The 23,962-nt window shown below is 42.1% G+C and overlaps 1 long non-coding RNA gene across 2 annotated transcripts in view; it reads right to left on the bottom strand.

The window, feature by feature from the left end:
• The window catches only part of LOC145533469 (uncharacterized), a 141,388-nt gene that overhangs the window by 66,508 nt on the left and 50,918 nt on the right, over positions 1 to 23,962 (bottom strand). Inside the window, exons 3-4 of one of the 2 annotated variants that reach the window (XR_014074104.1) lie at positions 16,750 to 17,370; positions 16,186 to 16,373 (exon numbers count right to left, since the gene is read on the bottom strand). This is a non-coding gene — a long non-coding RNA (uncharacterized LOC145533469). The remainder of the gene's footprint in view (positions 1 to 16,185; positions 16,374 to 16,749; positions 17,371 to 23,962) is intronic. The other variant, XR_014074103.1, reaches the window with a different exon arrangement.

Below are 23,962 nucleotides of genomic sequence, written 5' to 3'. Positions count from 1 at the left end.
AAATCAGTCCTGAATATTCCTTGGAAGGACTGATGCTGAAGCTGAAACTCCAATACTTTAGCCACCTGATACAAAGAGCTGACTCATTTGAAAAGACCCTGATTCTGGGAAAGATTGAACGCAGGAGGAGAAGGGGACGACAAAGGATGAGATGGTTGGATGGCATCACCGACTCAATGGGCATGGGTTTGGGTGGACTCCGGGAGTTGGTGATGGACAGGGAGGCCTGGTGTGCTGCAGTTCATGGGGTCGCAAAGAGTTGGACACGACTGAGCAACTAAACTGAACCATATGTCAGACACAAGATATACAAAGATCAATAAGTAATAGTCCAGTTAGTCTCATAATAATGATTTTTACGAGACTTAGGGAAATTTGACCTCTAGCCTCAGGGCTCTGCCTCACATAGCAGCAGTATCTGTGGCCATTTGTTATCAGTGAAGAGCCAACTAAAGTAAAACAAGAGAGGGTCCTGAGCTAGATCTGTGGTTGAGGAAATGGAAAAGAGGAATGTATTAGAGAAATGTTTCAGAAATGAAATAAACCAGACTGGGTGTCAGAGTAGATGGAAAAGTTGACAGAAGTGGAAGCCAGTTCTGAGTAGATGGTGATGCTGAACAGAACATGAGCAGAAGAACTGACATAGAGGCTGTGATGTGCACTCTTTCGGAGAGCTGCAAAAATCAGAGATTCCTATAGGACAGGTAAAGCGACTTACATAAGAAATTCCTATGTCCAATAAGCATTTTAAAAGATGTTTAACTTCACTAATAAGCACAGAAAAGAAAGTGGAAGTCATTCAGTTGTGTCCGACTCTTTGTGACCCCATGGACTATACAGTCCATGAAATTCTCCAGGCCAGAATATTGGAGTGGGTAGCCTTTCCCTTCTCCAGGGGATCTTCCCCACCCAGGGATCGAACCCAGGTCTCCCGCATTGCAGGTGGATTCTTTACCAGCTGAGCCAAAAGGGAAGTTCAATAAGCACAGAAATGGATAGTAAATCAAAATGCTCTTTTGAATCTTTCAGATTGGCAAAATATTTTAATCATTAATATCCCATGTTAGCCCTGATACGATGAAACAGGAATTCTCACACTCTTTCTGGTGACTGCATGAATCTATTAAACCTTACAAATGGAAAATTGACTGTTACTTGAAAAAAATATACATATTTCACTTCTAGGAATAAATTCTAAGGAAATAGTCAAATGAGTATAAAAAATGTATACATGCACCAAATTTTAACATAGTACTATTTATAGTGCACTGGAAACAAATGTCCATAAACAGGGGACCAGATAAATAAATCCTAGTACTTTTTGAACTAATGAAAAATTATGCAGCTACTAAAAATAGCATTTATTGAATGGAAAGATATTCACACCTTTAATTATATTAACAAATTAGTAAAATTAATGTGACTAAAATTCAGCTTACTAAACAGCTGGTATAGTAGGTTCCCTTTTATGTTAAAAGTTAGATCATCTAATAATTTATATCGGTAGATTTTAAAAGGTAAAAATGGTTGCCTGTGGGCAATGAGGTTTTATGTGATTTTTCACTTTTTGGTGAATACACACAAGGTTTTCACTTTTTGGTTATACATTTTATTGTCTGATCGTTTTATGAAAATTTTTTCTTCAATGCAGCAGAAATAGCACAAGTCCTTTAAAAGAACCTCCAGCCTCCCCAAAGAAACAAAACCAAAAGACAATGGCCTATTTAATTGTTTGTGTTCAAACTGTCAGCCATGAAGACAAGTTCAAAGGAAGGGTAACTGTATATGCTGGTCCTGGGTTATGCCTGCCATCCTGGCATAGTAATGAAACTGTCCACTTTCTACCTCAAAGTTTCCTGGGTTGGAGGATAAACTATATGATCATTCTAATCAAAGGAGAAATCTACAACTGTATCACCACCTGATTTTTATCCTAAGAAATAGTTTCGCCAGTCTCCCAAAAGTTCCGTTTGCATCCCCAGACCTCTCAACCTTGCTACTCCAACCATTTCATATATTATTTACAGAGAAAGAGACCCAGCTAACATATTCTGCCCTTTGATTTCCTCTAGTCAGCAGCTGAAGGAATTTATCTTAGCCTTTACCAAAGACTAAATTGTATCATTAAGGCTTTCATCTAAATCCTGTTATTTTGACTTTTTGACTCACTTGGCACCCTCTGATATATAAAGTAGCAACAATTTCTACAATGAGCAACTGTATTTGTTCACCAGAAATTCTTTATATCCCTCAGACTTCTTCCCAGTTTCTTAATGGTCATATATTTGAAAATTTTAAAAATTGCCTGGCATGGTTTGAGCTTAATGGGAGCATTTAAACAGACCTTCCCTACAAAGCTTATCAGTTAGTTACTTAACCTCTACGAATAGGTTAAATATTTTCCACAGTATTTATATAAGTATGATACCTGGTTTCAAGTTAAACCTAATAAAAAGGAAGTTATTCTTTACTTGAATTACCCCCACTTCTTTTGGTTTTTATCTTCCCCTTTTTTACGACCACTTGTCTAAGAAAGAAATTCACAAGGCAGACGTGGAAGTGTCGCTTTATAAATACAAGATGCCGCCAGCACACTGCTGTTGTCCTTGTTTCAGGGAAAGAACAGGTGACTATTCCTTCAGGATGTATACTTTGGCCGTGAAATTGAGGTCTCATATCAAATCAAAGGACGATGTCCAGGTTGTTAAAAACAACCTGGAAATAAAACAATCTATGTGCTGAATTCAGAGTGATGATGCGGAGGCTTGTGTGATACACAGAAAGCATCTCAGCGTGTTCTCAGCTCTCAACAAAGCCTGCCTTGTTCCCCTCATCTCCCAAAGGCTCCAAGCACACATACACTACAAACTCTTTGCCAATTGAGAATCGCTCTGCTAAGTGCTACATTCATTCCCACAGGCTATATTTATTCATTTTTCAACAAAAAGTGGCATATTGAATATGTATTCCTGGAAATTCCTGAAATCCATTCATTAGGTTTTCAGTCAGTTTCTCAGACACCTCCACATCCCGGGAGCCAACCCCAGCCAAGTCGAGCCCCAGATGCTCCACAATCAAATGCCTTTAGATCCAGCAGCCCGGCAAGAAAAAGGCCTTTAGGCCAAGACTGTGTGATGGTCCGTCATCCCCTAGCCCTGCATGTCACCTTGTAGCTCACAATAAACCCAGTCCCCTAACTATGACACCACCCAAATTGTTGCCTTCGTCCACACGTCCCACGTCTTCTGCCTTCTATTTGTTTTCCTAAACCCAGAATAGGTGCCAATTAGCCCAGGTTATCGGGAGAAGGCAATGGCACCCCACTCCAGTACTCTTGCCTGGAAAATCCCATGGACGGAGGAGCCTGGTAGGCTGCAGTCCATGGGGTCGCTAAGAGTCGGACATGACTGAGCGACTTCACTTTTACTTTTCCCTTTCATGCACTGGAGAAGGAAAAGGCAACCCACTCCAGTGTTCTTGCCTGGAGAATCCCAGGGACGGCGGAGCCTGGTGGGCTGCTGTCTCTGGGGTCGCACAGAGTCGGACACGACTGAAGCGACTTAGCAGCAGCAGCCCAGGTTATGGCTGACTCACTCCTGTGATCTGGGTCAGCCCTTGAAAGTAGGCAGGTGGGAGGGAGAAGACTTAGGTCACCCACTGGTGACAGCTCACCCTTGACCGTCTCCTCCAGCACACAGAACAGTATGTTATTTAGAGGATATTCAGCAAAGACCTTGACAGCTCAAAGGCCATTGTACACCCAGCACATTTTCCATATCTCAGTAAACAGGAAAATAAACTCCCCTTGAAATGCATCTAAAATTGGGCAGTTTCTCAGAACCATGGACGTAGTGAACAGACTGATGGTTGCCAGGGGGATTGAGGGAGGGTTGAAGTGGGAGGCTGGGATTACCAGATGCCAACTATTGTATCTTGGGTGGATAAACAACAAGGTCCTACTGTATAGCGCAGGGAGCTATATTCAGTATCCTATGATAAACCATGATGGAAAAGAATTTTTTTAAAAAAAAAAGAATGACTATATATATACTGAATCACTTTGCTGTACAGCAGTAATACAACATTGTAAATCAATTATACTTCAATAAGTAAATAAATAAATAAGTCGGGCAGTTTCTAATAGAACAAAAAAAAATAAATGATTCTTTTTTAAATCACATATCCTCATTGTAAAAAGTTCTATTCAGGGAAGACTACAGTTCCAGTACTTTAACTTACCTATAAAACCAGAAACACCACTAAATATAGAAAATAACATGTGACATTTCAAAGATCTCAGAGCTGATGTCTGGAAAAGCAATAGACAAGTAGAGAATATTCCTTAAAAAAAAAAAAATTAAAGATAAATGAATTATCCAACGAACAAAAATAATAGGGGGCAATCAAAATGTCATTATATGGCTGATCCACAGGGAAAGCACTGGGTTGGGAGTTAGGGGTCCTAGGTTTCAAGTCCTGCTCTGGGACCTGTATATGACCTTGAACAAGTAATTTAATTCCTCTGGGTTTTATGTCCAATTAGACATTAGATTTGATTATTTCTAAAATCTCCCTTCTGCTTGAAATTTACATTGTTCTATAAAAGACTGGATTTTACACCGAAACCCCTGTAGCATGGCAAAGAACTGTGAAGGATACTTTTTCCCTTCCTTCTAACCTGAAGCCCACAGGCTGTTTCTTAGATTAGCAAAGTGCCCAGGTGTTTGGCTGTTCTGGAAAATGCCTGAAACTTGGAGGCAGGGGCTGCTCTAAAACTGAAGAAACAAGAGTACGAATACTAACATGAAATGCTGCAACTCTCACTGAAAACTGCCATCTGCCAACAAAAGGAGAATTCACGCTTTCTCCTTAGCTTAGAGATCTTTCCTGGAAAAGAAAAATCGCCAGCAAAACAACAGCTGCTAATCAGTAAGCTCTAAACCAAATCTTTTCACAGCAGTGAGGGAGGTCCAGAGAAGCCTGAGCTGCACTCCGGTGGCCCCCAACCCTCCAGCATCCAGCACTTGCTCTAGGGGCTGTGAGGGACAGAGGCCAGCCCCCCACAGCCTCCCCACTCCCCAGTCTGTCTTCACATCATGGAGAAAGAGAAGGATTCTCCCCCTGCTCAAACCACAGCTCCTCTGACTCTAGCTCTTAAATCCAGTCTCATTCAGAAGCAACTAGAAAATGTAGTTGATACAGAGACTGATTCCAGACAAGAGACCAGGGTGAGGGCAGTGACCTTCTGTGAACCCAGAGCAAGGCAACGTCTTAAGCTATAACAGAAAGCACGTCCAATGCTCAGTCGCTAAGTCATGTCTGACTCTTTGCAACCCCATGAACCATAGCCCACCAGGCTCCTCTGTCCGTGGCATTTCCCAGGCAAGAACACTGGATTGGGTTGCCATTTCCTTCTCCACCAGAGGATCTTCCCAATCCTGGGATCGAACCTGAGTCTTCTCCTTGGCAGGTGGATTCTTTACCACTGAGCCACCTGGGAAGCCCTCAACAGAAAGCATTTGGGTTCAATAAAATGGCTATGCTTTGTAAGAATGGACATTATGGAACCATGGATTGGGCGAGTCTCAAAAGGTCTTGTGGATTTGGGTCGATCTGCCTGGGTCAGGAGGGATTTGAGAGCTCCTTATCACCAAATCCCAGCCCATGAATGGGGAAGCAGCCAACAGCTAGAAGACAGCCCTCAGCCCCACAGAGACAAGGAGAAGTCCACGCCTCTTTCTGCATCTCAGCTCAGTCAGGTGAGGTCCTTCCCATAGACAGGAGGGACCCTGCATCTTTGGGGACCTGAGCATCCATTCTCCTTCTCAAGGGCAGCAGACTTCAGGTAGGTGAGCCAGGAATGGGGTCTCACACTTCAGAGTCAGAAGCTGCTGAGAACAGATATTCACTTTCCCTTCCACACCTGGTAGATGCAGAAAATGGCCATGACCCAAGCCCAGCCAACCTGCTCTTGAGCCAGAACCCTGGGCAAGAGGTGGAGGGATGCTGCTGGGTCATTGCACCAGGGACAGCTGAGACACAGGGGGCAACCAGGCTGTTCTGGTTATAAAATACTTACATGTCTTCCTGCTTCTTGGGTCTTTGAAGCATCTGTGAGTTTATTTCTAAGGATCGCTCTCATGGACTCTGTGATCTTTGTTCCCTGCTGTTTCCTGCTCCCCTACCCTCCACGACCACATCTTCCATGAAGTCCCCTATGGCTTATGTCAATTAGAATCTTACTCTGTGGCTGAAGCTCAGAGCTTGGTAGGGGGATGCCCGTGGGTATCTCATTGGTGTTCTGCTGGGTAAGGCATACATCATTAGACTCAAGCTCTCCTAAGGGAGTCACTGAAAAATAAACTACCAAAGAAAGTGGCGTCTCCATGTGATGGGTAAACAACCAGATGTAGAAAGCAAAGAATCCATTCATAAATAAATAGCTGGAAAGGTCTGAGAGCCTAACCTCAGAATTCAGCTCTTTTCTTGGTTAACTAACAATAGCAACAATACAACTAATATTTACTGAGCTCTTGCCACATGCTAGGCTCTATTCTAAGGTCCCCTTGCTTTAGTTCATTCAATCCTTTAATTCATTTAGCTTGTAAGGGCAGTTACTGTGAATACCCCCACTGCACAGATGAGACAGTTGAAGCCCAGAGAGCTCCACCTACCTCCCAAGATCCCACAGCTGGTAAATGATTGACTCAAAATCCAAACCCAGGCAACTTGACTCTAATCCCATTTACTTAGTCTTAAACTCCTACCCTACACAGCTCTAAAGCTGAAAGCTTGTAGACAGTCAGGGCCATGAGTTCAATGCTATCTGAAAATAAAGCATATTTTAATTTAAGCAGCTCTGATAATAGTTGACAATTGCATTGACATAAGGACAAATCCAGGTGGCACAGTAGTAAAGAATCCACCTGTCAATGCAGGAGACACAAGAGATGTGAGTTTGATCCTTGGGTTGGGAAAATCCCCTGGATTAGAAAATGGTAACCCACTTCAGTTTTCTTGCCTGAAAAATTCCATGAACAGAGAAGCCTGGTGGGTTGCCGTCCACAGGGTCACAAAGAGTTGGCCACAACTGAGCATGCACATTCTTCATTCCAAGGACAAATATATCACTATATATTTGTTAAATACATATATAATATAATATGTATATATATATGTATATATATATATATATATACTAAAACATTTTCTTTGGCCTAAAAGTTCTTTTTTTTTTTCCTTCTGACTTTAAAAGAAATGCAAACATTGTCACAGGCCCCTAAAAGTACAGTGGACTTTGGACACTCTGCCTACCAGTGAAGAAGTCAGCCTTGGTGCCTGGTTGAACATGGGGTCAATTTGCAGAGGGGAGGGGGTTACATCGTTTCCTTACCTTAAGGGAAACTTAATTACAGAAACAGTGGAAATCCTGACCTTGTTTTATTATGCTTCACTTTATGGCGCTTAGAATATACTGAATTTTCTACAAATTGAAGGATGGTGGCAACTCTGCCTCAAACAAGTCAGTTGGCACCATTTTTCCAACAGCATTTGCTCACTCGTGTCTCTGTCTCACATTTTGATAATTCTTCATTATTTTTAAATGTTATGGGGATTATGATCAGTGAGCTTATGTTATTACTGCAAAACAGATTATGACTGCCTGAAGGTTCAGGAGATGGTCAAATTTTCTTAACAATAAAATATTTGTAATTAAGGCATACCCATTAGTTTTTTGGACATACTGCTAATGCACACTTAACAGACTACATAGTCCAAACCTAACTTTTACGTACACTGAGAAACCAAAAAATTCAAGTGACTCACTTTATTGCAGTATCCGCTTTATTCTGGTGGCCCAGAACCAAAGCAGAAACACCTCCAAGATCTGGCTGGATACTCCTGGGGAGCGGTGGGTGGCAAGGAGACAGAACAAGCCCAAGCACTGTAACTATTAATAATATTCACACGCCTTGACACGTCCTTTAACGATGCCTTAAGAAAATACTTCTGTACCTGTGACGACCCAAATGGTGACAAATGGCCTGATGAGTTCTGTTGAATTCTGGTGCCGTCATCCTACCTTGGGTAAAATTCACTCATCTCTCTTGATAGCTCAGTTGGTAAAGAATCCATCTGCAATGCAGGAGACCCTGGTTCAATTCCTGGATCGGGAAGATCCACTGGAAAAGGGATAGGCTATCCACGCCAGTATTCGTGGGCTTCCCTTGTGGCTTAGCTGGCAAAGAATCTGCCTGCAATGCAGGAGACCTGGGTTTGATCCCTGGGTTGGGATGATTCCCTGGGGAAGGGAAAGGCTACCCATTGCAGTATTCTGGCCTAGAGAATTCACAGAGTCCGACACAACTGAGTGACTTTCACTTTTCTTTCTCTGGTTCCTCAGTTGTCAAATGACATGATCAGTTCAGTCAGTTCAGTTCAGCCACTCAGTCGTGTCCGACTCTTTGAGACCCCATGGACTGCAGCATGCCAGGCCTCCCTGTCCATCACCAACTCCCGGAGTTTACTCAAACTCATGTCCATTGAGTTGGTGATGCCATCCAACCATCTCATCCTCTGTCGTCCCCTTCTCCTCTCACCTTCAATCTTTCCCAGCATCAGGGTCTTTTCAAATGAGTCAGTTCTTTGCATCAAGTGGCCAAAGTATTGGAGTGACATGATAAAAGTCTATAATTCAGAAAACTGCCATGGGGACCAAATGAAGTAACGCAAGTGGAGCTTCACATGTCCTCTGCACAGTAAACACTGGACAAACGTCAGCTAAAACGGTCAGGGCCGCCATATTATTGTCACTACTTCTCCACAGCCATTGTCACCACTGCCACCCATTGGAGGCCACAGAGGAAACTATTCTGATTTGGAACTTACCTGGCTGGCTAAGAGGTCTGTGACCACACCTGTATACATCTCAGGTGAAAAGTTTAAGGCCAATTCTAAACATCTGACTCCTATATATCATAATTCATAAAACAACCAACAGATGATAGAAGTGATAAGAACACACAAAAACAATTTTAAAAAATAATAAAGGAAGAAAGGACTTCCCTGGTGGTCCAGTGGTAAGACTCCATGCTCCTAATGCAGGGGACCTGGGTTCGATCCCTGGGTAGGGAGCTAGATCCCACATGCCACAACTACGACCCAGCACAGCCAAATAAGGAATAAAAAAAATCAAATAAATATTTTTTAAAAAATAAAGAGAAGCCCCTAAAATAGAGCCATGTACTAAAGCAGCCATGGCCTAAGGAGGAAACAACCTCTGGGGAAAACATATATCAATGAGGGTACTCACGTGCTCAAAACTAAGTTACACAAACCAGGTTGTATCTACAACCCAATGAGGCTGCAATCCCACCAAGTACAGCTGAACAGGAGCCACTTACAGCTCCAGAGGCAACGACAAATTTTTATCAAGTAAAATCACAGGGGAAGAAAGGGAAAAGTAGAAAATTTAGTCTGTTGTCACAGGATTTGAAGTATTAGAAAACATATCCTAACCCTAAGGAGTAACTCGCTAGTCAAGAGGTAATTCAAGAAACTGCCAGAGAGTGTTTGAGAAAGAAGTAAAGTAAAAGGGCAGGAATTCTACCCTGGGAACAGCCAGGAAATCTTGAACCAACGTATTCATGTCCTGAGGGGAGAAACTACCCCTGCATTTGAAAGAGGCGCTTGCAGAGAAAGGAGAGCTAACAGATAAGGGCGGGGGTGAGGCTGGGATGAAAGGGTCCGAGTCAGTGAGAGCACTGAAACAATTGTCTGTTGGGAGGCAGGCCTGTTCCCACAAGAAGGGACGTTGTCATGGCACCAGCGCAGGATAAGACATGATTCTATGCTGCCCAGGTCCCTCTGCTCCTGCCCTCTGTTACACCTGAAACGGGAGCCGTGTTCTGTAGGAAACAACAGAAATGGGGTGAAAAGTGTGATGCTTGAGCTGCCTGGCACTCTGGGCAATTGGAAGAAAGTGGAGCTGGCAGATATGGTAAGATAATCTGGGGGAAATGCTTGTTTTTTATTTAATTTTTATTTTATATTAGAATATAATTGACTTACAATGTTGTGTCAGTTTCAGGTGTACAGCAAAGTGATTCAGTTATATAATACATGTATGTGTATATTATATATGCATTCTTTTCCAGATTCTTTTCCCACAAAGGTTATTATAGAATATTAAGTAGAGTTCCCTATGCTAAACAATGAGTCCTTGTTGGTTATTTATTTTATGTATAGTATGTAGTGTGTGTATATTAATCCCAAACTCCTAATTTCTCCCTCCCCCCGACCTTTCCCCTTTGGTAACCATAAATTTGTTTTCTATGTCTGTGAGTCTGTTTCTGTTTTGTAAAATAAGTTCATTTGTATCATTTTTTTTTTTAGATTCCACATATAAGTGATATCATATGATATTTGTCAATGTTTATTTTAAAAAGAAAAGGAGATTCTTTGATCGCAGCGTATCCCAGTGTGAAGCCCAAGCTGGGGTGGGAGGGCTGGGAGTTGCCCCTGGGGGCCCCCACCAGCTGGAGGGAGAACCTGTCCGGCCCATAGGAAAGGGATTTGCAGTGTCCCCAGGCCAGACGGAGGGGGTTGAAACCTAATGGCACCTTTCCTCCCTGGTAACTCGCACCCCAAGGGGATGAGAAGATGTCCTGTGGGGCTGGTGGGAGGAAAAGACAGAAAGGGAGCACCAGCCCTTCATCCAGCCCAGCTGTCAAGACACAACTGACATCGCTGCCACCACCCTGGTCCTGCCCTCACCATCTCTCCCCGGACCATGATGGTGATGGTCTTCTTCAACACATCCTCCCCACCACGACTTAACCCTCCTCCCACTTGCAGTCTCTCTGCCACCCTGCCTGCCACCAGGCACTCCTGCCAAGGCTCCCATCTGAACTCCCAGCTTTCCTGCTTCGGAGTCTCCAATGACTCCTGTGGTCTATGCGGTCAGCAAACTATGTGGACCCAACCGGCCTGTAAGTTATGAATGGTTTCTAACTTTTATGTTTAAAGATCTGTAAAAAGATAAAAATAATAACATGTGACAGAGATGTCTGTAGCCTGCCAAGCCTGAAATATTTACTGTCTGGCCCTTTTCAAGATTTGCCACCCCTTATAACTCTGGTGATGAACAAAAAAGTCTGCATGTGCACGAGATCGTCCACGATCAGATGCTAACTCATCGGTCAAGCTTCACTCACAGGCCGAAAGCCCTCTGAGGCCAGCCATTGACTTGCTCAGGGATACACTCTCTAGAACCAGGTTGCTTCATCCAACCTCTTGCCAGCGCTGTGTAGCTGCATCTCTGAGGGCCAGCTCCCCTGGACAGTAGACTGTGGCTACCATCTCTGCAGCTCAGCCCTAGGCCTGACATGTTGTCCACATACCATAGGTACTTACTGTATTTCCCTTGTTGTACAGCAAGTCCCCTTGGGTTCAATCCCAGGTTTGGGAAGATCCCTGGAGGAGGGCATGGCAACCTACTCCAGTATTCTTGCCTGGAGAATCCCCATAGACAGAGGAGCCTGGTGGGCTACAGTCCATGGGGTCGCAAAGAGTCAGACACAACTGAGTGAATAAGCATAGCACAGCAAGTCCCCTACATACAAACAAGTTCCTTTCCAAGGGAGTGTTGTAAGTCCAGTTTGTCTGTAAGTCCAGCAAAATTAGCCTGGGTACCCAACTAACAATCAGCTATACAGTACTGTACTGTTATAGTTTATAATACTTTTCACACAAATAATATGTAAAAAAAAACAAACAGAAAAGAATAAAACAGTTTTAATCCTATAGTACAGTACCTCGAAAAGTATAATACAGCAGTTGGCACATTCGCATCTTTGAAAGTTCACAGCTTGTAGGGGAGTGTCTGTATTTGTTACCAAAGAGAAATTCACCTCATGCATATCAATCTCTATTTTCTCATCTTTAAAAGAATTTTGAACTCAATGATTTTTAAGCCCTCGTGGCTCTGAAGTGACATGATTCTATAAGAAATAGATTTTAAGCTAAAATGTGAACTAGGAAAAAATGTCTTGCCTGTGTCTCCTCAGAGAATTTCAGAAACTAGTGTTACTATTTACAATAGCCAACACATGGAAGCAACCTAAATATATATCAACAGCTGAATGGATAAAGATATGGTACATATATACAATGGAGAAGAAACACAAGCTGGAATCAAGATTGCCGGGAGAAGTATCAATAACCTCAGATATGCAGATGACACCACCCTTATGGCAGAAAGTGTAGAAGAACTAAAGAGCCTCTTGATGAAAGTGAAAGAGGAGAGTGACAAAGTTGGCTTAAAGCTCAACATTCAGAAAACTAATATCATGGCATCTGGTCCCTCACTTCATGGGAAATAGATGGGGAAACAGTGGAAACAGTGTCAGACTTTATTTTGGGGGGCTCCAAAATCACTGCAGATGGTGATTGCAGCCATGAAATTAAAAGACACTTACTCCTTGGAAGGAAGGTTATGGCCAACCTAGATAGCATATTTAAAAGCAGAGACGTTACTTTGCCAACAAAAGTCCATCTACTCAAGGCTATGGTTTTTCCAGTGGTCATGTATGGATGTGAGAGTTGGACAGTGAAGAAAGCTGAGCGCCAAAGAATTGATGCTTTTGAACTGTGGTGTTGGAGAAGACTCTTCAGAGTCCCTTGGACTGCAAGGAGATCCAATCAATCCATCCTAAAGGAGATCAATCCTGGGTGTTCATTGGAAGGACTGATGTTGAAGCTGAAACTCCAATACTTTGGCCACCTCATGCGAAGGGTTGACTCACTGGAAAAGACCCTAATGCTGGGTAGGATTAGGGGCAGGAGGAGAAGGGGATGACAGAGGATGAGATGGCTGGATGGCATCACTGACTCGATGGACATGGGTTTGGGTAGACTCCGGGAGTTGGTGATGGACAGAGAGGCCTGGCGTGCTGCAGTTCATGGTGTCGCAAAGAGTCGGACACGACTGAGCGACTGAACTGAACTGAACTACTCAGCCATAAGAAATGAAATAATGCCATTTGTAGCAACACGGATTGACCTAGAGATGAGTTAAGTAAGTGAAGCTGGACAAAGATAGATATTATATAATATCAGTTATGCATGCATGCTAAGTCACTTCAGTCGTGTCTGACTCTTTGAGACACTAATGAGTGTAGCCCACTAGGCTCCTCTGTCCATGGGAATCTCCAGGCAAGAATACTGGAGTGAGTTGCCATGCCCTCCTCCAGTGGATCTTCCCAACCCAGGGATCGAAACTTCTTTATGTCTCCTGCACTGGCAGACAGGTTCTTTACAGGAGTGCCACCCGGGAAGCCCCATAATACCTGTTATATGTAGAATCTAAAAAAAAAAAAAAGATTATACAAATGAACTTATTTGCAAAACAAAAACAGACTCTCAGACTGTGCGCTTTTTCTCAATCCTGCCCACTGCCACCCTCACACTCACCGTGCTGGGGGTGCCCACAGAGTGCCAGCCATGAGGTGAGGGTGTGTGGGGTGAGATGAGCGCAGTGTTTGGGGTGCCCATGGGCCAGTTGTGGGGATCTGCAGTGAAGGTGTCCCTGATGGTTCTGGGGTGGGCTTCCTGATGGGAGTCCAAAGAGAAGTTCATGAGGTCCTCCTACCCCAAGCCAGCCTGCTGTCCTCTCATATCCCCTGCAGTGGTACACACTCATCAGCATTGGCGATGGTGGGAGAGAGAAGTAGGTGGTGTTCCTTGGAGCTGGAGAAGCCTGGTGCTCACTGACAAGGTCCTCTGGGCCCTGGGCTGTACCATGTCATAAGGGAGGGATCACAGGTGAAGTGGGGCTTCCTCCTGAGACAGGCTGTGACCTGGGACCCTTTGCTACTGTGCTTGCGCCTGGACAAAGGAGATGTTTGTCTCCTCCAGCAACAAAATACAAAGAAACTTAAAAGGGACTAAAAATCACTACCTGCATGTGCAATGAATGAAAAGATACACAAAGACCAGAAAGAGCCCAACTGCCACTTCGGAGGAGTCGGGAGCAACAGCAGGGTGTTGGGAGCTAAAGCAGGGTACTGCACACTTGCCCCTTGCACGCAACACCACCAAAGGGGTGGGCAAAACACCTAAGCCACCTCTCCAGGCTGACCCCTGAACCCACCCCACCCTCACCCCACATAAGGAGCACACTTGCCCCACCTAAGGGAGTAAGGAAGGGCACCTGTTACTTGCTCTCACCGCCCTCCACCCGACCCGCTGCAGCAGGGGCCCAATAAAACCTTGCCTTAATTCCTTATCTGACCTTTCATCAATTTCTATTGATGAAGGAGGCCCAACACTTTGGTCAATAACACTCTTAGTCTCTTCAGTGCATCCAATCTCATGCAGAAAATTCTCCATTACCCTTGTCAGACCCCCACAAAGGCCCTCTTGTCTATGGGTGATGGTCAACATCAGTATTCTTTGAGGGGAAGATGGGAGAAAACTCCTATTCTGTCGTTTTGATGATGCCCTTGTCTGTAAGTGACAATTCCATGTCATCTGGGACTTTCCTTCACCTGACACTTGCCTGACCTAATGCCACCAAAGGCTCGGAGTACCAACCCTAGGTTTTCTTCCATCCTCTTTTTACTTCCATCATAAAGACTCATCTTTGGGGCTTATTGGCAACATGCCAAAGAAAGTCACTTCAGTGTTTTAGCCTGTCACCGCACCTCTACACAAGGTTCCCTCCTTGAACTAGAGATCGTGGCCCAGGGGAACCAGGGCCGCAGCAGCGCCTGCCACTGGCAGCCTCTGCCTTCTTCTAGAAACAGTCCTAGGCATGTCTTCCTGGAGGCAGCCACTCCTGTCCAGGTCAAAGCCCTGGAAGATCAGCCAAAGTCCCTCAGTCATCACCCCCTGCCAGAGAGGACACTGAGCTTGTGCTCTGCACTGGCCTAGCACCCGCTCTCCATGGTATTCCCCAAGGGCTTCCCCAAAGCAAGGAAATAATTCCCCAAATTTAAAAGAGAGAAGGACCAGCTTTTTAAAAAATCTTGACTCTTGCTGACCTAGATATTAGCGTGAGCTGCGAAAGAAATAGAAATTTAAAGTTGTGATTTAAAAAAAAACAAAAAACGTTTCTGGAAAACACAAAAATAATGTGGTACATATGAGGGTGTCTAAGAAAAAACAACTAATTCACATCTATTTCATGATCAGGAAACTAAGCTTACAGAGGAAGGTTAGGGACTTGTTAAAGGGGATATACTTACTCCAGGATGGAAATTATATTTTTATATAATGTAAATATATACACATAATGATATATATTTATTCACATATAAATATAGTATATTTTATATATACATACATAATTATATATTTATATATAAATATAGAACTATGTTTACACATGCAAAATATACATATAATTACATATTGTATATAGAGATAATAAATATATATTTTATATATTACATATATAATTACCAAGCTAGTGTTTATATAATGTGAAAGTCACTCAGTCATGTCCAACTCTTTGCGACCCCATGGACTATATAGTCCATGGAATTCTCCAGGCCAGAATACTGGAGTGGGTAGCTTTTCCCTTCTCCAGGGGATCTTCCCAACCCAGGGATTGAACCCAGGTCTCCCATATTGCAGGTGGATTCTTTACCATCTGAGCCGCAAGGGAAGCCCCTGTTTATACAATACTAGGCTATCTTTAGGTTTTCCCAGATGGCACTAGTGGTAAAGAACCTGCCTGCTTATGCAGGAAATGTAAGAGATGTGGGTTCAGTCCCTGGTGTGGGAAGATCCCCTGGAGAAGGAAGTAGCAACCCACTCCAGTATTCTTGCCTGGAAAAGTGCATGGGCATGGGAGCCTGGCAAGCTACAGTCCATTGGGGTTGCAAAGAGTCAGACAGGACTGAGCATAGCACAACAGCAGGCTATCTTTACAGAGAGAGTCATGGATTGGTTTTCCCTAGTTGGTCTGTTGGTAAAACTTGACGAAGACACTGCACATTCTGTCTCTGAGAAGCTTAACTTGAATGAGACAAGGACAATTTAAACAAGGTCCCATGGTGGGTGATGGATGATCTTTGATAAACACATGAATATATAGACATCTCTCATTATCCATTCCATGGGCAAAGATGTCAGTCAGAAAAATTAAGAGCAACAAATGATGGAAAAGACGGGCCATACCTTTGGCTGAGTGGCAGGAAAGTCATCCAACCCCAGCATCAGGGAGGGATGATCGGAATCCAGCTAGACACTGGGGAGGCTCCCTGTGGCCAGCGCTCAGGATAGTTACCTCGAGCTGAGGACTCGACAGTGAAGTACTTCTGTGGTTTGTATTCCAAATCATCCTAGTCCTCCACCTACAAAAATGTCTGGAAAAAAAAAAGTCAGAAATCAAAGTTAATTTACACAACACAGAGAAAACCAAAATGCACCGAAACTGTATAACATTTTCTTTTATGAAGACAGCTTCAAGAGACAGATTCTGCAGTAATCCATTCTGACTGCTAAGACGATTAAACAGGCGGGGTTGCCGCGGAGGAAGGGCTGTGGACCGGATCCTCTCCCAGGGAGAGGGAGAAATCACAGAGATTTTCCATAAATCTCTTCTCGTAATTTGAAAACCAGAAGGAGATAACTGAGTGACAGCCCCAACCATGCCTGTCTAGGCGGTGACTAAGCCACAGCCACCATCTCTCCCTTCTCTTTCCATGAGGTCACAGTCATTCATCCCTCGAGTATTATCACCTGAACCGGTAGCATCAGATGATTCTGTTCCTGGCTAAGACGAGGAGCGATGGGTCTTGCTCTGCCCCAGAAAGACACCCCCACTGCTTCCGTGGTGAACTAAATAGAACAGGCCTGGACGCCACTCCAGACACCAGCTTTCAGCCAGGGATGCTCCGCCAGCCCTTGCAACCAAGAGCAGTTTTCTTCACTGTGCACTGATGTTTGCAAGCAGATCCAGGCACAAGGAGGCAGATGGTGCTTTCAGATGCTCTTCTCAGGGGTCCACCTGTCTACTCTCAGAGAATGTCCTCTGTAACTGCAGCCCAAGTGATGAACAATAACCTTCTCTAAGACCCAAGCCTCAAAGCCAAGTTTCTCTGATTATTTGGCTCTCTGGTCACTAACGTGTTCTGTCTCAGCCTTTCTGCCTCAATACGAAAAGATGAGGACTGTCCCTGTCCTGTTCCAGCTCATCCCGTCAGAGTCTTCCAGGGTCAGAAGGATTTTCCACTTTCAGAGAGCCAACTCAACCTGTTGACAGTTTTCAAAGATAGCAGAAATTTTTTTCTTTTTTTGAGCCAGAGCCACTATCAGTCATAATTGTTGAACTTGAGATTACTTTAGAGTTTTCAGTGCCACCTGAAAAAAAAAAAAAATCACAGTACAAGTACCCACGCTTGAAAAAATGGAATTTGCTCTTCCAAGAGTTATTTGCCTACATAGTTTTCAACCATGACTGATTTTCTCAACTCTTAGCTAGATTTCAAGCATTCTGTGCTCATTTCCTCATCTTCATGCCTTTTCAGCACCATTTCTCCTGCTAAATGGGGGAGATTCCTTCATACAATCCCACCTGATCTTCAAGAGACCCCTGACTCTTCCAGCATGTTGTCGATACCCTGGTGTACACTTCACCTGCATCTCTCATCTTTCCTCAAATTCCACCTAGACTGTGCCCAGCTTTTCATGTGACATGAGGGTCTATCTTACCTAAAATTAGGTTATAAATTCCTTGAGGACAAAAATGTTCGTTTGTCACCTCTTTCATATGCATGTCCCTGCCTCCTACTGATGACTACATACCCTCACATGTGAAAAATTATACGTTTAATTTTTTTTGGACTGCACCACACAGTATTTGGGAACCCTCATACCCTGCATTGGAAGTGTGGAGTTCTAACCACTGGATCACCAGGGAAGTCCCTAGTTTCTTTTTAAACTTGAAATTACTCCGAACAAGAAAGCAGTAAAAACACAAGAGTGCTGGTGATCCTTTTCAGTTTGTACTTCATTCCAAGGAAATTGATTTAAAGCCACTCTTTTATTTTTTTTCTTCTGGTCCAGCATTTAGGAAAATTTTTATGCAAAGCATGAGATCTAGAGACTGGGGAAAATGATTCACTGCCCAAGCAGCTGACATTCTAACCTCATCTCTCTCATACCTGATCAGTACTCAGAAAGGTGTGTGCTTTTATTATCAGAATAGTAAATGTTTCATTGACTCATCACTATGTACCTAGTACTAGGTACCATGCTAAAGAACTTTACGTGCATGAATTCACTGAATCCTCACCACAATCCTAGATAGGAAATGTCGTCACTCTCATGTTACAAATGAATCAACCCAGAGATATGAAAATTGAGTACCTGTCCAAGCTCATGCAGACCTGCACTGGATACAGCAAAAATGCAAACCCAAGATTTGTCTACATCATTGCTACTCACCACGGTCCCTTGACTGGCAGCCTATTGGACACGTTAGGATGCAAATTCTCGCTCCCGCCCTAGACTCACTGAATCAGAAGCCTTAGGGTGGGGCCCTGCAATCTGGGCTTTAGCAAAGTCTCAGGTCATTTGGATAGGGAGTTAGCAAACTTTTTCCCATAGGTCTAGATGGTAAATATTTTGGAACTGCATTCATATACAAGAGCCATAGAGGAGACATAAACAAAGGGATGTGACTGGGTTCCAATAAAAATTTATTCACAAAATCAGATGGCCAGCCATGGGGCTGCAGTCTGACTACCCCAGTAATTCTTGTATAAGAAGTGTTCTGAGGGTAGTTGAGCAAAACGTTACCTTATTAAAGATGGGTCATATTAGAATTGATCTACAATATCATGTAAGTTTCAGGTACACAGCACAGTGATTCAGTAATACGTGGACATGTACATCTATTATTTTTTGGATTCTTTTCTCTTATAGATTATTACAAAATATTCAGTATAGTTCCCTATACTATACAGTAGGTCCTTGTTCATTATCTTATATGTATATATATATATGAAAGTGAAAGCCGCTCAGTCATCTCCCAACTCTTTGCAACCCTGTGGACTATACAGACCATGGAATTCTCCAGACCAGAATACTGGAATGGGTAGTCTTTCCCTTCTCCAGGGGATCTTCCCAACCCAGGGATCGAACCCAGGTCTCCTGCATTGCAGGTGGATTCTTTACCAGCTGAGCCACAAGGGAAGCCCAGGAATACCAGAGTGGGTAAGATTTTCCCTTCTCCAGAGGATCTTCCCGACCTAGGAATCAAACTGGGGTCTCCTGCATTGCAGACGGATTCTTTACCAACTGAGCTATATATACATACATACATATATATATATATATATATATATATATATATATACATATTAGTGTATCTGTGTTAATACCAACCTTCTAGCTTATCCCCTGCCCCCTTACCCTGTTGGTAACAGTAAGTTCTTTCTTCTAAATCTGAGAGTATGTTTCTGTTTTGTAAATAAGTTAATTTGTGTCTTTTTTTTTTTCAGATTCCACATATAGGTGATATTATATGATATTTGTCTTTGTCTGGCTCTCTTTACCTCTAATCTCTAGGTCCATCCATGTTGTTGCAAATGGCATTTTTATGGCTGAATAATATTCCACTGTATATATGTACTGCATCTTTTTTATCTATTAATCTGTCAGTGGATACTTAGGCTGTTTCCATGTCTTGGTTAATTGTCAATAGGGTGCGTGCATCTTTTTGAATTGCAGTTTTCTCTGGGTAATATGCTCAAGGTCCTTCGGCAGCTGTATTTTTAGTTTTTTAAGGAACCCTACAGTGGCTGCACAAATTTACATTCCTACCAACATTGTAAAAGTTTTAATTAACAAAGTTTAGAGTCATTCAGGAAAACATTTTATAAAATTTTGCCAATTTTCTTTTCAATTAACTTGCCCAGTGAAAAAGTATAAGAATGTTTTTGGCAAATTGAATTTACTACAGATGACAGATTAAAGCTTTTTTTTGTTTTGTTTAATAGACTTTGAGCTTCAAGTTCATTTAATAAAGTCTCTAGCCCTAAATGCATTTTCAATAGAAGTTTTTATAGAGCCATTTTGTAAATGAAGGGAATACTTGTATGTGATAAAAAAAAATTCAAGCTATAAAGAAAGAAATTAAAGTTCAATTAACTCACCTTCCTTATGTCTATCCTCATATCCATTCACCAGAGGTGACAGCTGTGACACAATGTCTATGAAGCACAATAAAACAAAGGCTCTGTGTATGTGTGTGTGTGTGTGTGTGTGTGTGTGTGTGTGTGTGCGCGCATGCTCTGTCATGTCCAACTCTTTTTGACCCCATGGACTGTAGCCCTCCAGGCTCCTTTGTTCATAGGATTTTCCAGGCAAGAATACTAAAGTGAGTTGCCATTTCCTTCTCCAGGGGATTTTCTCAACCCAGGAATCATCTGCCTGCATTTAAATATTATTCCAGGAATACTTAAATAATATGACTGAACCCATAGAGAAGGAAAAGTAAGTGATCCTATGTCATAAACTATGGCCACTTTAAGAAGAATGTTCCAAACCCCCAGGTCATGCTCAGCTTCTGCTGTTTCTTCTACTTCATCTCACTCTCATTTACTCCTTTTTCGTTGTTCTCAAACAAAATTTCTTCAGTATTTTTTTTTTTTTTTTGCCATTTGGGTGCTTAGTTACGAAATTTTCTGAGATTTTGCTTGCCTGAGAATGTCTTTATTTTGCTCTCCTCTTTGGTTGATAGTTTAGCTAGGTATAGAATTCTGTGTTCAAAATCAAGTGTTGGCAAACTATGGCCCACTGTCAAACCCAGCCCTTCACTTGTGTTGGTAAATGAAGGTTTGCGGAAACACAGCCATGCTCATTTCTTTATGGACATTATGGCTGCTTTTGTGCTACACTGGCAGAGCTGAATAGTTACAAAAAAACCCACCTGACCCACAAAATGTGAAATATTTACCATCTTTCCCCTTAAAGGAAAAGTGTGTCTACCTTTATTTAGAATCATTATAACTCAGAATGTTGAGATTCTGCTTCATTGTTTCTTGCTGATGAGAACTCTGAGGGCTCTGAGTTATTGTCCTATGTTGTTGATGTCAGTTTGATTATTAGGCAGCTTGCTTTTTTCTCTTTGGAGGCTCCTTAGGCTTTTTCTTTATATTTGTATATACCTCAAGTATCACCAGGTTTTATTTTTAACTTATCCTTTTTAGTACTTAGTGGAAGTTTTTCAATTAAATATTCATGTCTTCCTTTACATAAGATGATTTTCCTCTACTTTTTTTTTATTTATCCCCTTCATTTTCTCTGTTAGCTATTCTTTTCCTATGAGAGGGATATTGAACATCTGGTCCTATGCTCATACTTGTTAATTCTTTTATTTATCATTTTTGCCTTTTATGCTCTCCATGCTGGAAAGTTTCCTTTATTTTTCTTCCAAGATATTTCTTTAGTCATGTCTAACATATTTTTCAATCCAGTTGTTGATTTATAATTTTAGCAATCTTATTTTATTTTTTTTTAATTTGCAATCTTTTATTTTAGAGTATAGCCAGTTAACAATGTTGTAACAGTTTTGGGTGCACAGCAGAGCTACTTAGCCATACATTTACATGTATCTATTCTCCTCAAAACTCCTCTCCCATCCAGGCTGCCATATAACATTGAGGAGAGTTCCCTGTGCTATACAGTAGGTTTTTGTTGGTTATCCACTTTAAATATAGTCATGTGTACATGTTGATCTCAAATGCCCTAATATCCCTTCCCTCCTGGTAACCACTAGTTCATTCTCTAAGTCTGTGAGTCTGTTTCTGTTTCGTAAACACACTTATTTTAATTATCAGAAGCCCTTCTGATTTTCTGATCCCTCTTGTGTCAACAATTCATTCTTATTTTAAGGTTATAGGATCATCCTGATCTACTCTAAGAATGCTGAAAAGAATTTTTAAAGTTCTTTTTAGCTTTCTGAGTTCTGTTTTCTTCTACTGGTTACTCTATGTATTCATATTAATCCTTCTCTTTCATGAACTCAGTATTGTCTAATATCTAGTGTTATACCTATGACTGAAGGACGAAACTGACCAGCACAAAAATATTGTTCCTCAGAACTCTGTCAAATGAGGGAGTTTGTGGTGTGAAGTTTCACAGTAATGCTTCACAGTTTGTCTGTGAAGACACTGGGTGAATAGAAGTATTGATGGGCAGGATTCCCCATTGTATGAAGCAAGCAATCAGAGACCTCCCACCCAGAATTGCTCAGGGCATGAAAAACTTAAGCAGAGATGTCTAGGCAAAGTGTTCTTATCCCAGTAATTGCTACTGAAGCCCAGCTTTTTGCTTTTTGCTTTTTTCTCCAGCTTTTTTCTTTAGGCCAAGTACCCACACACCTCTACTCTTCAGTCTTTAGAAGTTATATGATTTTTTCCAAGCGACACAATTTGCCCATGTTTGTTCTGAAACTGAGGAGTGGAAGAAGAAGGAAGAGCAGGGAGGAAGTTCTAGTTGAAGAAGGGTATCCCAAAGATCTGATTCAGACTGTTAAATAAACACTCTAACAAGCATCCTCCCCCACTCCCCACGCATTCTTGTCCTTCGCCTGATAGCTCCAAGCTTGGAGCTTCTCCAGCCCACTCTTATCTCTGGAATCCCCCTCTCTGTTTTTTTCTTTTGTTTGCTTTTCATATAAGTCTATCTGCTTTCTATCTACTAGCATTTATTCACACCCTGTGGTTCCTTTATTGATGTCCAGATTGTTGTGGTTTCATTAGATAGAATTATGGATGGACAAACAGACAATGGACAGTTAATCATTTAGTCTGTCAATGGGACCTTGAGAAAGGGTGAGGTCTGATTCATACGCTCTTAAACAAGACATTCAGCAAAGTTTAAAGCATATAAAGTTGTTTTGGGGGGACCATCTTTACCTTTCCCTCCTTCTACCCTGTCCAAGCATATTTTCAGGAAATTATAGGATAAATACACATATGATGAATATATTATCTAAGAAATACTTCTTTTAGACATTAAACAACACATGCACACAGAAAGATAATGGGAAATTTCAGAAGCTAAATTTTTTTTCCATTTTTTAAATTTTTAATTGGAGGATAATTGCTTTACAATATTGTGTTGGTTTCTGCCATACAGCAACGTGAATCAGCCATAGGTATACATATATCCCCTCCCTCTTATGTTGAAGCTGAAACTCCAATACTTTGGCCACCTGATGCGAAGAGCTGACTCATTTGAAAAGACCCTGATGCTGGGAAAGATTGAGGGCAGGAGGAGAAGGGGACGACAGAGGATGAGATGGGTGGATGGCATCTCACCGGGAGTTGGTGATGGACAGGGAGGCCTGGCATGCTGTAGTCATGGAGTCGCAAAGAGTCGGACACGACTGAGCAACTGAACTGAACTGAACCTCCCTCGTAAGCCTCTCTCCTACCCACCCCCAATCCAACCACTCTATGTCATCACAGAGCACTGGGCTGCACTCCCTGTGTTATACAGCAGTAGAAGCTAAAATTTAATAGAAACAAAAGCCTTAAAAAAGTGAGTTATCATTTGAGAAATTTAGGCATCAAGAAAGTACAAACTTTCAAACATTTTAGGGAAATTTTCCTTTTATGGTGACTTATTGACTTAGATCAATGAGATTTCATTCTGAACATCCCTGAATCCTGATACGTCTATCAATCAGATGTACTAAGGACTTTTGGTGATATTTATGATCAACTGAGGAAGCAAGGTAGTATTTTAAGAAAGTCCATAGACCAGACCAAACTAACCACATCAAGGTAATTCTAGACATTCTTCAAAATGTCTGATACTACAGGAATCTTAAAAGTACACAGAAAAGAAATAGTGATAAATCTACATATATTTCCAACAAACTTCGAAACCAAATATTTTGTGTCATCATAAATAATACCTTATCCAGATGTGAAAAAAC

Source organism: Giraffa tippelskirchi, chromosome 13 (genome assembly GCF_054371585.1).
Source record: "Giraffa tippelskirchi isolate mGirTip1 chromosome 13, T2T-mGirTip1v1.2.pri, whole genome shotgun sequence".
Taxonomy (NCBI): domain Eukaryota; kingdom Metazoa; phylum Chordata; class Mammalia; order Artiodactyla; family Giraffidae; genus Giraffa; species Giraffa tippelskirchi.
The sequence above is the reverse complement of the archived record's forward strand: the minus strand, read 5'-3'. Positions and strand labels throughout refer to the sequence as shown.